Below are 14153 nucleotides of genomic sequence, written 5' to 3' on the forward strand. Positions count from 1 at the left end.
CTTTTTGTTTTCTACAGCCTTGCACGGAGCACAGCACAGCCTTGAACTGTGACATCTGTATCATCATTCCGTCGTTCCCTGTTCCTCTCCTGCCCCACCAGCACAATCATAGCCCTCTCTGACAACAGTCATTCTCGTCACTCAGTGGAGTTATAACGTACTAGCAATCACAATTTTATTCCATTCTTATTGTTAGCGACCGTAAATATTGTGTACAAATGCAATAAACAGACCACATAGTTTCTCCTGCAGAAACAACGTTGGAGAACAAGGCAGATATCAAAAGAAAACAAAAGTTGGGGAGGTAGGGGCATGAAATCGGGCGCTAAATAAACAGACGCCAAATAATAATACGATTACTTACACTAGAACACTGCCAAATTTCATTGCGCAGTGTTATCTTACTATCTGCTGCTTTTTTTAACGTTCAAATCGAGCGCCAAAAGCTTCAGTTCGCGTTTTGTGTTTGTAAACTTTAAATATCTAAGCTTCTTTATTATAATACACACAATAAATAATAAACCTAAAGATTATGTTATATTCAGTAAAAGAGGCAATTATTTATTGTTGTCGTTTTAATTTGTTTACGCAACTCCCTGCCAACGGCCGATTCCCTGAGTACGGCGCGCGGCGGCGTGGCCGGATTCCGGAACAGATACCCCGTGACCCGTCTTATGTGTTTATAGTGGTGTGCGGTTAAACAAGCGCAGTTATTATGATTAATTGGGCACCTCGTCGTCTTCGGTTGTGTCTGTCGTGTTCGACTTCGCGATGGAGTATTTGAGAACAACTTTGCCACCTGAAGACGGCTAATTTCGTTGGCGCTTGCCTCTGAACGTCGCTCGCTCTTCTGCGTCGGCTCCTCTCGGTAAGCTGTCTCGTCACATTTGCCGCCTTTCTTGTCACTGGATGTCGTTTGTAGCTGTTATCGCCGCTTTAAGGATTCGTTAACAGGAGCACGCGTGTGTGAATTGTTTAACTGAACTGGCGAGGTTGAACCTAGAGGGCTCGTCTCTAGAAAGGCGATGTGCGAAAGATTGTGGTGCTTGCATTGAGCGCTAAACGCACTGGCGCTCAGTAACGCCGTGGCGCTCAGTAACTCAGTAACGTTTCCCATTCCGCAGCACTATATTGAACAGCTTCGGAGTTCACCACTGCGAACCACGTCTTACGCGTAGTTTATCAGAACACGGGCGGCTACTCCTCTAAACTGTGCTGCGCAGCGTTTTCGGCTTCGTTGATCACCGCAGTCGTTTGTGCAGTGTTGGGAATTGCGAGGGAGAATCGTTTGCGAGCGAATGTGCGCGCCTCGCAAGCTTCGTTTCGTTTGCGGCGAGCCACCTCACCATGTGTACGGTGCCGCGGTACGCGGGCAGTGATTTTGGCTGAATGTTGTGTTGCCCGAGACGTAACATTCGTGCACCTAATCATTTCCATTCTTGCATGTGTGGTAATCATGTGTCATCCCGTTTTAGACCTCTGGACGGTCTGAGCGCATCACGTCCCTCCATTCAACCGGACAAGAGCCACAAGCATTGTCAACAGTGTTTGGCCGCCAGAACGTAAGTTTTCAAACACAGTTTTGGTAGCACAGTGGGCTATCATACTTGAATATTGTTCGATCACTTGTATGTACAAGTTCTCTCCCCCGTAACAATTATTGGTGTTTCATGCATAACCTAACATGTAGGCGCTCAATGGCAACCTTTATTGTTAATTTCGGAAAACTCAAAGTTTCACCCAAAATCATAATGTGGGCGTAGCAGTTAATCACCATGTATACGAACTTCCTGGTGTTAGTCATGTTTACGGTGAAGCCATATTTCTTAGGTGGTGACACAAAAATGTTATTACCTTTGTAGTTTAGTCTTCGATAAAGCCTTACCAGTTCTGTTTTCAGCTATTTTTTGGATGTTTATCATGTGAATTGATAGTCCTTGCAGTCCACTTTTTCAAATAGTTATGTAACTGCCTGTACCATTTAAACATGCCTGATTGGGGTTCTGAAGGCTGCGATTTACGCACGCTAGTGCTGTACCGCCAATAAACAAACATCCTTCCACAAAGAAAAAGATTTGAAAAATGTAAAGTATCCGCAGCATTATTCTTAACTGGAACATGCTAATTGTCAGGCCTGGGGTTTTTCCTGAAAGCACTGTGGATGTTATGAGAGAGGAAAACCACTCAAACACATCTGCCAAGGCCGTTGCTGCTCCAAGATGCGTGCAAGCATTGAGTCTTCTGAGCAATACATTACACCCTTTTTTTTAAACAACCGACGTGCATGCTGAACGTACTCCTGATTGGGCGTTTGCCAGGCGCAAGGAATTTTTTTTCGGGGGGGGGAGCCGTGGTCGACCGAAAGATGGGACGGGGAAATATGTAGGCAAGGCATCTTGCGCGTTGTTTTGCAAACGAAGCTTGAAATAACTGACTTTAACATGCGATTTGTGTATGCTCAACGCTAACTGTAAAGCCCACCTTAAAGGAGCCATGAAGAGAAAATGCAAGTTGGTTTTATTCGAAAGATTTCGTGTTTTATAGTGCCCCCAGCGCTTGTCTGGATACAAACGGTGCTTTATTCACTGAGAAATTAAACAATTTAGGTTAAAATTTTGATTTTCCCGCTCAATCGTGCGTTTTCGTGGTCCCAAATGACATCACAGGAACCGACCGCTCTGCAGCCTAGAGTACCTTCATTCACGCATCCGCCGTACAGGGCAGAGACGCGTATACGCTGGCGCCGCCATTTTCGGTTGCTCGCTCACCGCCGAAGCAAGTCATTGTGTCAAAACCGCGCTAAAATTATCGCCGCAACGCGGTTTACTGAAGAAGTTTGAATCATATTGTCTGTTTCGCGTTGCTAGGTCTCATGGGAAACGAAAAGAATAACGCGTTGAGCCTGTTGGCCCAATTGCGGCGGCACGGGACCGTTCAAAGGTTGTCTCCACCCTGTACAGCGGTGTTGGTTTGTTCCCGCGTTTTTTTTACGTTCTGTAACCTAGATGGCGCCACCATACCGTGGCAAGCGTTTGGTTTGTTTTTGCCCGCATTTAAATCTGGCTTGTTTTTGTTCTGGGAGAAAATATTCGTTCCCTGAAACAGTGCTCGCTCGACAAATGGGGTCACGTAAGACACCGTTGCTTGCGTCAATCGGCCAGTGTCGTCTGAGACAACCCCAAGCCCCGCAGTGCTGTGCACAGCTAAACCAAGCATGCTGTGCGCAGTACGAACAGCAGAACGCATCAGTACTTCTATGTTTACATGTGCTTTCGTAACTTCCACTGTTTGTCCCATCATTCTTATTGCTTTGTAAAGAATGTGCCCTAAATTTAAGCGCAAATCGCTCGTTCGTCTAGTTTGTAAGCTCTACCTAATTGGCGTCTGCTTCTGCCAGCCTCCGCCAATCGCAGAGCTTAGCTCATGTGACATTATAGGTTCTGTTGCGGGAAATGAGCTGGTGGGTCGCATGACCATTCCCGTTTTTCCTAATTATGTAGCTTATTTGAGCGAAGTTTACGTTAAAAGTGATGTCAGTATGATTCTAACGAGACAATCTTTTGAATGAACCAAACTTGTGTTTTCTCTTCATGGCTCCTTTAAGGAGCTTAGATGGTGATGATAATTAGGATCACCTAAATTCCCGTTCGCTGGTCTATGGGCAGACCACGGGCGAATCATTCGTCCGCAGAGCAGGTGGTTAGGCGGACCCGCGCTCGTGAGCGTGATCATGAGTGCGCTCGTGAGTGGCGCGCGGTCCCCGAAGTTCGTCGGGAGGAAGTGGAGGCCAACACTGAATGTTTGCTATCAAGATTCTCGTGTTTTAGATTTTCCTTTAGAAAAGGGACTATTAAGTTTTCTTGTCAGCTATGAAGTACAGTCGAGCACGATTTGAAGGTTATCGCGCCAGCATCGAGCGGCCAAGCGTGCCACCAGCCCACGGTTTCGTTTCGGAACCATGAAAATCGAGATTTCGCACTCTTCGCTCCCTTGTTGGCTGTTCCATGATACAACAATGGCCCGCACGACTGACTTGCCACCCTTTGGGTTTCAAGCTGTACATTCGTTGTTATCAAGCACAGACTTGGACTTGGTTGCCCTTTATTACGCCGACGATAACGAAACTTGCATGGAATATTTGCTAAAGCTGGTGTTCTTTCTGCTTCGTTTGAAAGAGTAGCTTTCCCGCGACAACCATCGAATCGCAGTGCACTGTACATGCGGCGCATTCGTATATTATGGCGGTGAAGCTAGCAAACGTGCGTCTTCGTCCTTAAGTAATCGCCTTTTGTTATTTTTTGTGCTAGTAACGTGAGTAGTACACTTGCGCTAAGCAGAACACCTTATTGCACTGCTGTTGAATGTTGAGCTTGTTGCACGTTTCTTAAATTTCATTATATTTCTATCTGTTAAATCGAAACAGACATGGCTTCAGTAAAATTCCGGTTAAGCAAATACAGAATGCTGATTCTAACCAAGAGGGAGGTAAAGGAAACAGTGGAATAGTGCCAAAAAAACAAAGCTCCGCAATAAGGAGAATTGTGTAGTTTTGTTGATGTGGAGGAAATACAACATGGGCAGAGCAATGCTTTTTATGCAGCAGAAATTATGGATCTGCAATAGTCAATGAAATGCGATGTCAGTAGAAAAATAAACATATCAAGGATTGATAGTTGACTGAACAAAATACAGCGACATGCTCTGTCATGTGATGATACTTTGTACCAGTGTAAAGACAAGGAATGACACGCTCCCGACCACATGTAAGCCTATATGCGGCTTTTCCTGCTGTTCTGCCATTCCCCGGCCGTGCTGTTCCGCCATTGAAACAGTGGGGCTGTTTTGATCGGCTCGCGGCAGGTTCCCGGTGCTTGTCGGTGTATCCGGCGCGAAATGCAGCCGGGCTGTATATATTGACAGGTACAGCATCTGGAGCGGGCGCAGGGATCAGACGTTGACATAGCCCTTGTTTTCAGCTTTATGTGAGCAAGAATGTCCTTAAAACTGCAGGTAACTTCAGGCGGTTTTTCAGGCTGCCTAAACCGCACCCCAGCCTTGGCATAAAACATTATGAAGAAGGGCGGGGGGGGGGGGGGGGGGGGAGCACCTGGACCCCCCCCCCCCCCCCCCCCCCCGGCTACGCCCTTGGCGTGTGCTTATTCTTTCTTGCATCCACCACATTCGAGTCGTCACGTTGAATTGGGAATGCTGGAATCCAGCATATGCTGGCAAGATACGAGAGCTTGAACACAACCCACTTGCCCGCAATGAGTTTTCAAAGATCTCCACCACCTGAAGGTACTGAAGTGAGATGTAAGCATTGCCTGAAAACCATTCCAGATAAGGGTACGAAATCATAGTTATGGGCCTTTCTCGCCCATTTACGTGTTTTGAACAAAAAAAGTGCCATTTAAAGGTAACACGTCGTTCCCTGCCGATTTCTGATGCCTGATTAAGTTTGTGGGCATAAATGTAGCAGCTTTCTCACATGTCTAACGTGTATGCGGGCTTGTTAGGAGTGAAGTAGGTAAAAATTGAAAGGTTTGATTGTAGTTGTGTATAGATTACCTACATTGTTTTCATTCCTAGAAAAGAAAAATTGAGGTAACCTGCCAATTGTTCTGCATTGCTGCATTTTATTATGCTTGTATGATTCGTAGAACCTGCAGGAGTTCAGCTGCTTGTTAAAGGAGAAATAAACAGTGGTACAAAAAGAAGAGCATCTACTAAATAAAAATCTTCACAATCGCAGGATGCCAACGGTCCACCTACCAACTTGCGTCCTCCATTGTTTCTGCTGGCTGGAGCGGCGCATGGAGCATTTTTCAGCTTCTCGAAGTTTGTGATCAAGCGGTGCCCCAAGTGAAGGATGCCGCAGACGGATCTTCTGTTTTAATGCCACAATTTCATGTGCTGAGCACTTACTCGTAAGGCATTTTAAATATTCATCATCCCAGAGGGTATGTTACCTTCGTCTTGGGTGGAATGTGGCTGCAATCAGGTTATTTGTGACAGAAACAAGTGAACCACGTGGGGAGAGTCATTGAGGCCTTGTTGATTGCGCATGCTTCTGAAATAACGTTTTCATTCAGCTGAATACTTTCTAAATATTACAATTTGTGAACAAAATATGATAAAAGTCATGATTAGTTGTACTACAGTGCAGGAAAGAAATGCCAGCACATGTTTTAAGAGCCTCTTATATTTCAGGTCATTGGCTGGTGAGCAATAAAACAGAACTCAAAATTGTTAAAGTGAAATCAAATATTTGTTGTCACCAGTGCATGACCCGTAGTAAAAGCTATCTGGTCTCCCAATTTCAAATGAGACAGGAAATGCCAAAAAAATAAGGAAATAAACAAGACAGCTTGCTACAATAAACCAATTCAAAGAATTGCTCAATGTCCATAAAGTGGTTGCTTGCTACAATAAACCAATTCAAAGAATTGCTCAATGTCTATAAAGTGGTGATTCAGGCGGGTTAGTTCGGTGTTGATGAAATACAAGCAGGCACTCGCCTGGTCAAAAACAAATAAACAAATAAAGACATTTTGGGGCCTCTACTGGTCCCTTGATCACAATGAAAGGGGGGTGAAAGGTCTCGATTATTTATAGGTTCGGTGGCGCAGAGTGCGCATGTGTATCTCGGGGAGATTACCCCGCGACCGGTTAATCGTGTTTTTAGTTGGTTGAATATGCACTGATTCTAAAAGTAGTGTCGACAGGTGCTTCTCTGATGCGATTATGCTTGCGGAATCCCAATTGATGACGTGGTCAGTAGCCAGGTGATGATCCGCCAAGGCATTTCAGCTTACATTGCCCTTTTTGACATCGTTCTGGTGCTATTGAATTCTTCTTTTAAAAATTTCCAGTGAACTATGTAGGATGCATCGCTATCCTTGCATGGAATTTTGTAGGCAACTCCGGGGAATCTTGATTTTTCTAAAGGGTCCTTCACGCGTACCAGCTTCTGCTTAACTCTTTCGGGACCGCCGGAAAAAGTGATGAAAAAGGGAGGTCTCGGTAAAAAATTTTTATTACATGAAGCAAAGATACCATCCTGCTTTAGCATATACCAAAATGCAGCTAATTATATGTTCTTTGACATACAATACCGTGTTTTACTTCAACACTGACGATAGCACCATGAAAAAATCAGAAAGTAAGAACTTCGCAAAAAAACTACTGAAAAAGATAGAAAAAAGCGTAAATCTAAGAATAATTAAAAAGAATAAAATTATTTCAGGATATACAAAATCTAACACAATGCTTTGTTTATTCATCACGAAAGTTTGATGCGGCTAGGTGTAACTGGTTTTTTTGTTTTGTGTGTGATTTCTTTGGCACTAGGGCCATGGCTACGTCGTCGCCCAGGTACACGCCGGGCTCTCGGCTCGGCGAAAACTTGATCCGTTTCTGCGCTGGTGGCAGGAGATCACCACAATAGGTAGTTAACACCCTAGCGAACAGATATAAACTAGCCAGAACATATTTCGAGCGCACATACCTACTCCAGAGCCAATTGAAACCGAAACCAACACCCACCTTTGAGCGCGATTCATGTTCCAGGCTGATCGACACCCGAATCCTCACTTGAGCTGAAATGCGATCTCTAAAGTCGCATTTCGACTCTTCACTGCCACTCTCATCGTCAAAATCCACAGTAGAAGGCGAAGATATGCGAGACGAGCCGACGCGGATCTCTTATCGCGCTCGCGCGTGAGTATGTTTACATTTGGAACCACCGCCCGTCAGAATAAAATATCTGATGCGTTGCCGCCTGGCGATAAAAAAAGAAACTTCACAAAAGAGAAAACTCTAGTTTTCAAACTATCTCCTAGATGTCGCTAGGTGTTCCATCGAGCGAAAATTTTTATTCTGCAGGCTCGCGAACCCATCGATCATATGTGACCGATGGCCTATAGGAGCGGTCCCGAAAGAGTTAAGCCTGTTCGTTGGCACGTGTGCAGTTTTAACGCCATATGTGCCAAACACCCTTGCAAGAGCTTCACTGATGCCTTGCGTGTAGGGGACGGCAGCGCGTTTTTGCCTGTCTTCTTCAGGAACCCTTTCGGAGGAGGCAACTGAAGCCCGCAATTGTTGCGTCCTCACAAGCCTTGAAGGGTAGCCGTTACTGCGAAGGTCCTTCCTTACCACGGCTAGCTCTTGCTTGCGCAGACCAGGCTCAGAGCAGATTCGTGATGCGCGTGAGAAGAGTGCAGCGGCGACGGAGTGTTTTTGGCCTATAGGATGCGCAGAGTCGAACCCCAGGTATCTACCCGTGTGGGTCGGCTTTCGATACACAGTGGTTGTAAATCCTTTGGCCGACCGTCTCACAAGTACGTCGAGGAAGGCGATCTGTCCATTATTTTCCTGTTCCATGGTGAACTGGTTGCTTGGAACACAAGAGTTTAGATGCTCAATTAAAGGCATTACGTCTCGGCGGTGGATCACACAAAAACAGTCGTCTACTTAGCAGACAAAGATCTTGGGGCCGTCTTGTACGAGCATAGCGCAGAATTTTCTAGAGCCTCTAAGGCAATATTCGCACAGACTGCTGAAATGGAATCTCCCATCGCTGTTCCAAACTGCTGCTTGTAACATTATACGTTGAAAACAAAACGTGTCCTGCAGGCCAAATTCCAGGCAAAATTACGCGGTCCGGAGTTGCAAGGATCTACTCGAGAACGATGCATCTCTGCCTTCACGTTCGCCAATTGAGACGCAAGACTTATATTGTCTCCTGGAATTTGGCCTGCAGAACACATATATTTTGTTTTCAACGGACCAGCGGTTTCGAACAGGGATGGGAGCTTCCGTTTCAGCAGTCTGTGCGAATATTGCCTTAGAGGCTCTAGAAAATTCTGCGCTATACTCGTACAAGACGGCCCCAAGATGTTTGTCTGCTACGTAGACGACTGTTTTTGTGTGATCCACCGCCGAGACGTAATGCCTTTATTTGAGCATCTAAACTCTTGTGTTCCAAGCATCCAGTTCACCATGGAACAGGAAAATAATGGACAGATCACCTTCTTCGACGTACTTGTGAGACGGTCGGCCAAAGGATTTACAACCAGTGTGTATCGAAAGCCGACCCACACGAGTAGATACCTGGGGTTCGACTCTGCGCATCCTATAGGCCAAAAACGCTCCGTCGCCGCTGCACTCTTCTCACGCGCATCACGAATCTGCTCTGAGCCTGGTCTGCGCAAGCAAGAGCTAGCCGTGGTAAGGAAGGACCTTCGCAGCAATGGCTACCCTTCAAAGCTTGTGAGGACGCAACAATTGCGGGCTTCAGTTGCCTCCCCCGAAAGGGTTCCTGAAAAATACAGGCAAAACAGCGCTGCCGTCCTCTACACGCAAGGCATCAGTGAAGCTCTTGCAAGGGTGTCTGGCACATATGGCGTTAAAATTGCACACGTGCCAACGAACAGGCTTAATCAGAAGCTGGTACGCGTGAAGGACCCTTTAGAAAAAACAAGATTCCCCGGTGTTGCCTACAAAATTCCATGCAAGGATTGCGACGCATCCTACATAGGTGAAATCGAGAGCATGATGGAATCCCGTCTGGCCGGGAGGGTACATTAGGAACGAAAAAGAGACGCCGACCAGTCCAAAAAAAACGTACTGATGTTTGGGCTTCCAGCACCGAAGCCTTGTTCACAATAAATGCATCACCAGAAGTGGGTCGTTTAAGTGGGCTTCTATAATCGCTGCAAAGAGCGTGAGTAGATCGGGTTTAGATTTCCGTCGTTACGATTGACTGTGTTAGATGTGGTCTGAATGATTAGTGATTCCAGATGTAGCCGTGATGGTCACTTTTTCTGTAGCGACGATTCTTGCATTGTCCCAATCAATCTTGTGGTCATTCACGATGGCGTGTTTGGCTAAAGCATTGTTGCGGACGCTTTTATTCTTTACTTCACGTGCGTGCTGCTGCCGATGATTCTTATAATTTCCTGATTCCCCGATATACACGCCGCTGCAGTCTGCACAAGGTATCTCGTATACCACACCTGGGAAGCGCTCCTTGTGCAAGCGGTCCTTGACTCTCACGAGCTCATGGCGCATCTTTTTGGCTGGAACGTGGGCCACCTGCACGTCATATTCCCGTAGGATACGTGCCAAACATTTACTTGTTCCTGGAAGGTAATGCACAGGAGCTCGCTTCATCGTAGCAGGAGGCACGTCCAGTTGTCCCCGTCGTGTCAGTTGGCGTTCTGTTGTGTTTATAATGTGCCTCGGGTAACCGCAGCTAGCCAGGTCGTCCCGTACCTTTGCCGTGTCCACCGCCGCATCCTCGGGCTTCGAGCACGATCTTTTCGCACGCTGCAGTAGCGTGCTAACAACAGCCGTCTTGCGGGAAGAGGGGTGCACGGAGTTGAAGTTCAGGTAGCGGTCTGTGTGCGTTTCCTTGCGGTACACGCTGAAACGTAGCCTCTGGCCCTGCCGAGACTCGAGGACGTCCAGGAAGGGAAGTTTGCCATCGGCCCCCTCTTCTGACGTGAACTGAATGGCACGTTCCATACTGTTGAGGTGGGCCAGCAAGCTGTTCGCCGCGTCTTTCTGAACGACGCCGAAACAATCGTCGACATAACGCAAGAACACTTTTGGTTGAGGGGCAAAGGAGGCTAGCGCGCGTGCTTCCAGCGCTTCCATGGTCAGGTTCGCCGCCGTGACCGAAATAGCGGCACCCATTGGAGTCTCCTGCCTTTGCTTGTAAAAATGGCCTATAAAGACGAAGTACGTATTGTTCAGGCAAAAATCTAGAAGCCTGCGTAGTTCTGGCTCATCCATCGGTGATCTCTTGGGCGTTTGATCAGCCTCGAGAGCAGCGGTGCATAGGTTGACAGCCAGGTCAATCGGAATGCTCGTGAAAAGGGACTTCACGTCGAAGGACACCATCAAGTTGTCTTTCTCGATCGCGGTGTTGCGAGTCTTCTCGACAAAATCGAAAGAATTACGAATGTGAGTGGTCCCTTTACCGACGAGCGGAGCCAGAACTTGGTGCAGGGCCACCTGTCGAAGTTCCTGCACCAAGTTCTGGCGCCGCTCGTCGGTAAAGGGACCACTCACATTCGTAATTCTTTCGATTTTGTCGAGAAGACTCGCAACCCCGTGATCGAGAAAGACGACTTGATGGTGTCCTTCGACGTGAAGTCCCTTTTCACGAGCATTCCGATTGACCTGGCTGTCAACCTATGCACCGCTGCTCTCAAGGCTGATCAGACGTTGCCTAAGAGATCACCGATGGATGTGCCAGAACTACGTAGGCTTCTAGATTTTTGCCTCAACAATACGTACTTCGTCTTTATAGGCCATTTTTACAAGCAAAGGCAGGAGACTCCAATGGGTGCCGCTATTTCGGTCACGGCGGTGAACCTGACTATGGAAGCGCTGGAAGCACGCGCGCTAGCCTCCTTTGCCCCGCAACCAAAAGTGTTCTTGCGTTATGTCGACGATTGTTTCGGCGTCGTTCAGAAAGACGCGGCGAACAGCTTGCTGGCCCACCTCAACAGTATGGAACGTGCCATTCAGTTCACGTCAGAAGAGGGGGCCAATGGCAAACTTCCCTTCCTGGACGTCCTCGTGTCTCGGCAGGGCCAGAGGCTACGTTTCAGCGTGTACCGCAAGGAAACGCACACAGGCCGCTACCTGAACTTCAACTCCGTGCACCCCGCTTCCCGCAAGACGGCTGTTGTTAGAACGCTACTGCAGCGTGCGAAAAGATTGTGCTCGAAGCCCGAGGATGCGGCGGTGGACATGGCAAAGGTACGGGACGACCTGGCTAGCTGCGGTTACCCTAGGCACTTTAAAAACGCAACGGAACGCCAACTGCCCCGATGAAGTGAGCTCCTGTGCCCTACCTTCCAGGAACAAGTGAATGTTTGGCACGTATCCTACGGGAATATGACGTGCAGGTGGCCCACGTTCCAGCCAAAAAGATGCGTCATGAGCTCGTGAGAGTCAAGGACCGCTTGCCCAAGGAGCGCTTCCCCGGTGTGGTATACGAGATACCTTGTGCAGACTGCAGTGGCGTGTATATCGGGGAATCAGGAAATTATAAGAATCGTCTGCAGCAGTACGCACGTGACGTAAAGAATAAAAGCGTCCGCAACAATGCTTTAGCCGAACACGCCGTCGTGAATGACCACAAGATTGATTGGGACAATGCAAGAATCGTCGCTACAGAAAAAGTGACAGCATCACGGCTACATCTGGAATCACTAATCATTCAGACCACATCTAACACAGTCAATCGTAACGACGGAAATCTAAACCCGATCTACGCACGCTCTTTGCAGCGATTATTTAAGCCCACTTAAACGACCCACTTCTGGTGATGCATTTATTGTGAACAAGGCTTCCGTGCTGGAAGCCCAAACGTCAGTACGTTTTGTTTGGACTGGTTGGCGTCTCTTTTTCGTTCCTAATCCTACATAGGTGAAACTGGAAATTTTTAAAAGAATTCAATAGCACCAGAACGATGTCAAAAAAGGCAATGCAAGTTGAATTGCCTCGGCGGATCTTCACCTGGCTACTGACCACTCCATCGATTAGGATTCCGCAAGCATAATCGCATCAGAGAAGCGCCTGTCAACACGACTACTTTTAGGATCAGAGCATATTCAACCAACTAAAAACACGATTAACCGGTAGCGGGGTAATCTCCCCGAGATATACATGCGCAATCTGCGCCACCGAACCTATAGATAGTCGCGACCTTTCACCCCCTCTTCATTGTGAACAAGGGGCCAGTAGGGGCCCCAAGGCGTCTTTATTTATTTGTTTTTGACCAGGCGAGTGCCTGCTTGTATTTCATCAATGAATCACCCTCCCCTGACGAGTTTTCGTCGAACCTTGGACTCTGTTAGGTGTCAGTAGGTTTACACAGCCAACTTGTGGGGACGCACATAAGCTCTTAACAAATGAGCTGCGTAGTGGCTATGCACTAGCCATGGTTTTTATTAGTTGCCTTGATGTATATGATCTTCTGTCGCAGTGTTTTAGGTAGCTCACTCGCACATTATTCCTTTGTTTTTGGACATTGTGGAGTGTCCAATGTATATTCGTTCTATTTCTGATTTTTATTGCAACTGTAAATATGTCAGGAGTCCCGTACTGTGTGCATGAAGGCAGCCTAAATAAAAAAATTGGCTGCCTTGTCTTTGCTTAGAGGGGCCATGCAGACAACACACAAGTTTGATTCATTCGACAGATTGCCTCGTTAGAATCATCCTGACACCATTTTTAGCTGCACTTCACTCGAATAAGCTATATAATTAGGAAAAAGGGAATGGCCATGCGACCCACTAGCTCATTTCCCACAGCAGTACCTATGATGTCATATGTCCCCAGCTGTGCGATTGGCTGAGGCCGGCAAAAGCAAACGCAAATTGGGCAGGCCTTATAAGCATGCCGAATGAGCTATTTGCGCTTAAATGTAATGCATATTCATTTTACAGCAGTAAAAATGGGGCAGTAAACAATGAAAGTTACGAAAATACGCGTACACATACAAGTACCGATGCGCACTGCTGTTGGTACGGCGTGCACTATGCTTGTTTTAGCTGCACAGCACTCCGCCGCTTTGGAGTTGGCTTGCACGGCCCTGGCCGATTGGCATAGGCGATGTTGTCTTACGTGACCCTGTTTGTCGAGGATACCTCATGTTTCACAAAACCATTACTTTCTACAGTAACGAAAACAAGCCAGGTGCAGACGCGGTCAAAAACAAAGCAATGGCAAACAACGGTTTGGGGATGAGTATGGTAACTCCACCTGGGAGGACTGATGGCTAGCAAGGCTGCAGACCCGAGTGACGCAGTAGTTTGTTTGATTACATGCACTTATGGCTTCATTGCTGACATCCCAAAAACACACGATATGGTGGGAGAATCAGACTTTTAACCTAAATTAATTTCTCAGTGAATGCAGCATCATTTGCTGAAGCGGTGGGGCACTATAAAACAGGAAATATTTCGAACGAAGCGAACTTCTATGTTGTCCGAATGGCCCCTTTAATGCACTGTATTGTATTTTTGGTTCCTGTAGTGATGTCACCATGAAGGAACCGCAGTAGACAAAGTTAATGTTAGCGCTTTACCATGCATTTTTTTTTGTGTTTGATGGAAACAAATATAATACTCTAA

General features: G+C 46.9%; 1 long non-coding RNA gene across 1 annotated transcript; it reads left to right on the top strand.

Annotated features, from left to right (window-relative positions):
• The first annotated feature begins 663 nt into the window (after positions 1-663).
• On the top strand, positions 664-6565 carry LOC144145814 (uncharacterized). The gene is made up of 3 exons (XR_013317595.1): positions 664-868; positions 1476-1562; positions 5753-6565. It is a non-coding gene; the product is annotated as an uncharacterized LOC144145814 (long non-coding RNA).
• The last annotated feature ends 7588 nt before the right edge of the window (positions 6566-14153 follow it).

The sequence above is a fragment of the Haemaphysalis longicornis genome, unplaced genomic scaffold, assembly GCF_048455015.1.
Source record: "Haemaphysalis longicornis isolate Haplotype H1 unplaced genomic scaffold, Haemaphysalis longicornis Haplotype H1 scaffold_7, whole genome shotgun sequence".
In the NCBI taxonomy this organism is placed as follows: Eukaryota; Metazoa; Arthropoda; class Arachnida; order Ixodida; family Ixodidae; genus Haemaphysalis; species Haemaphysalis longicornis.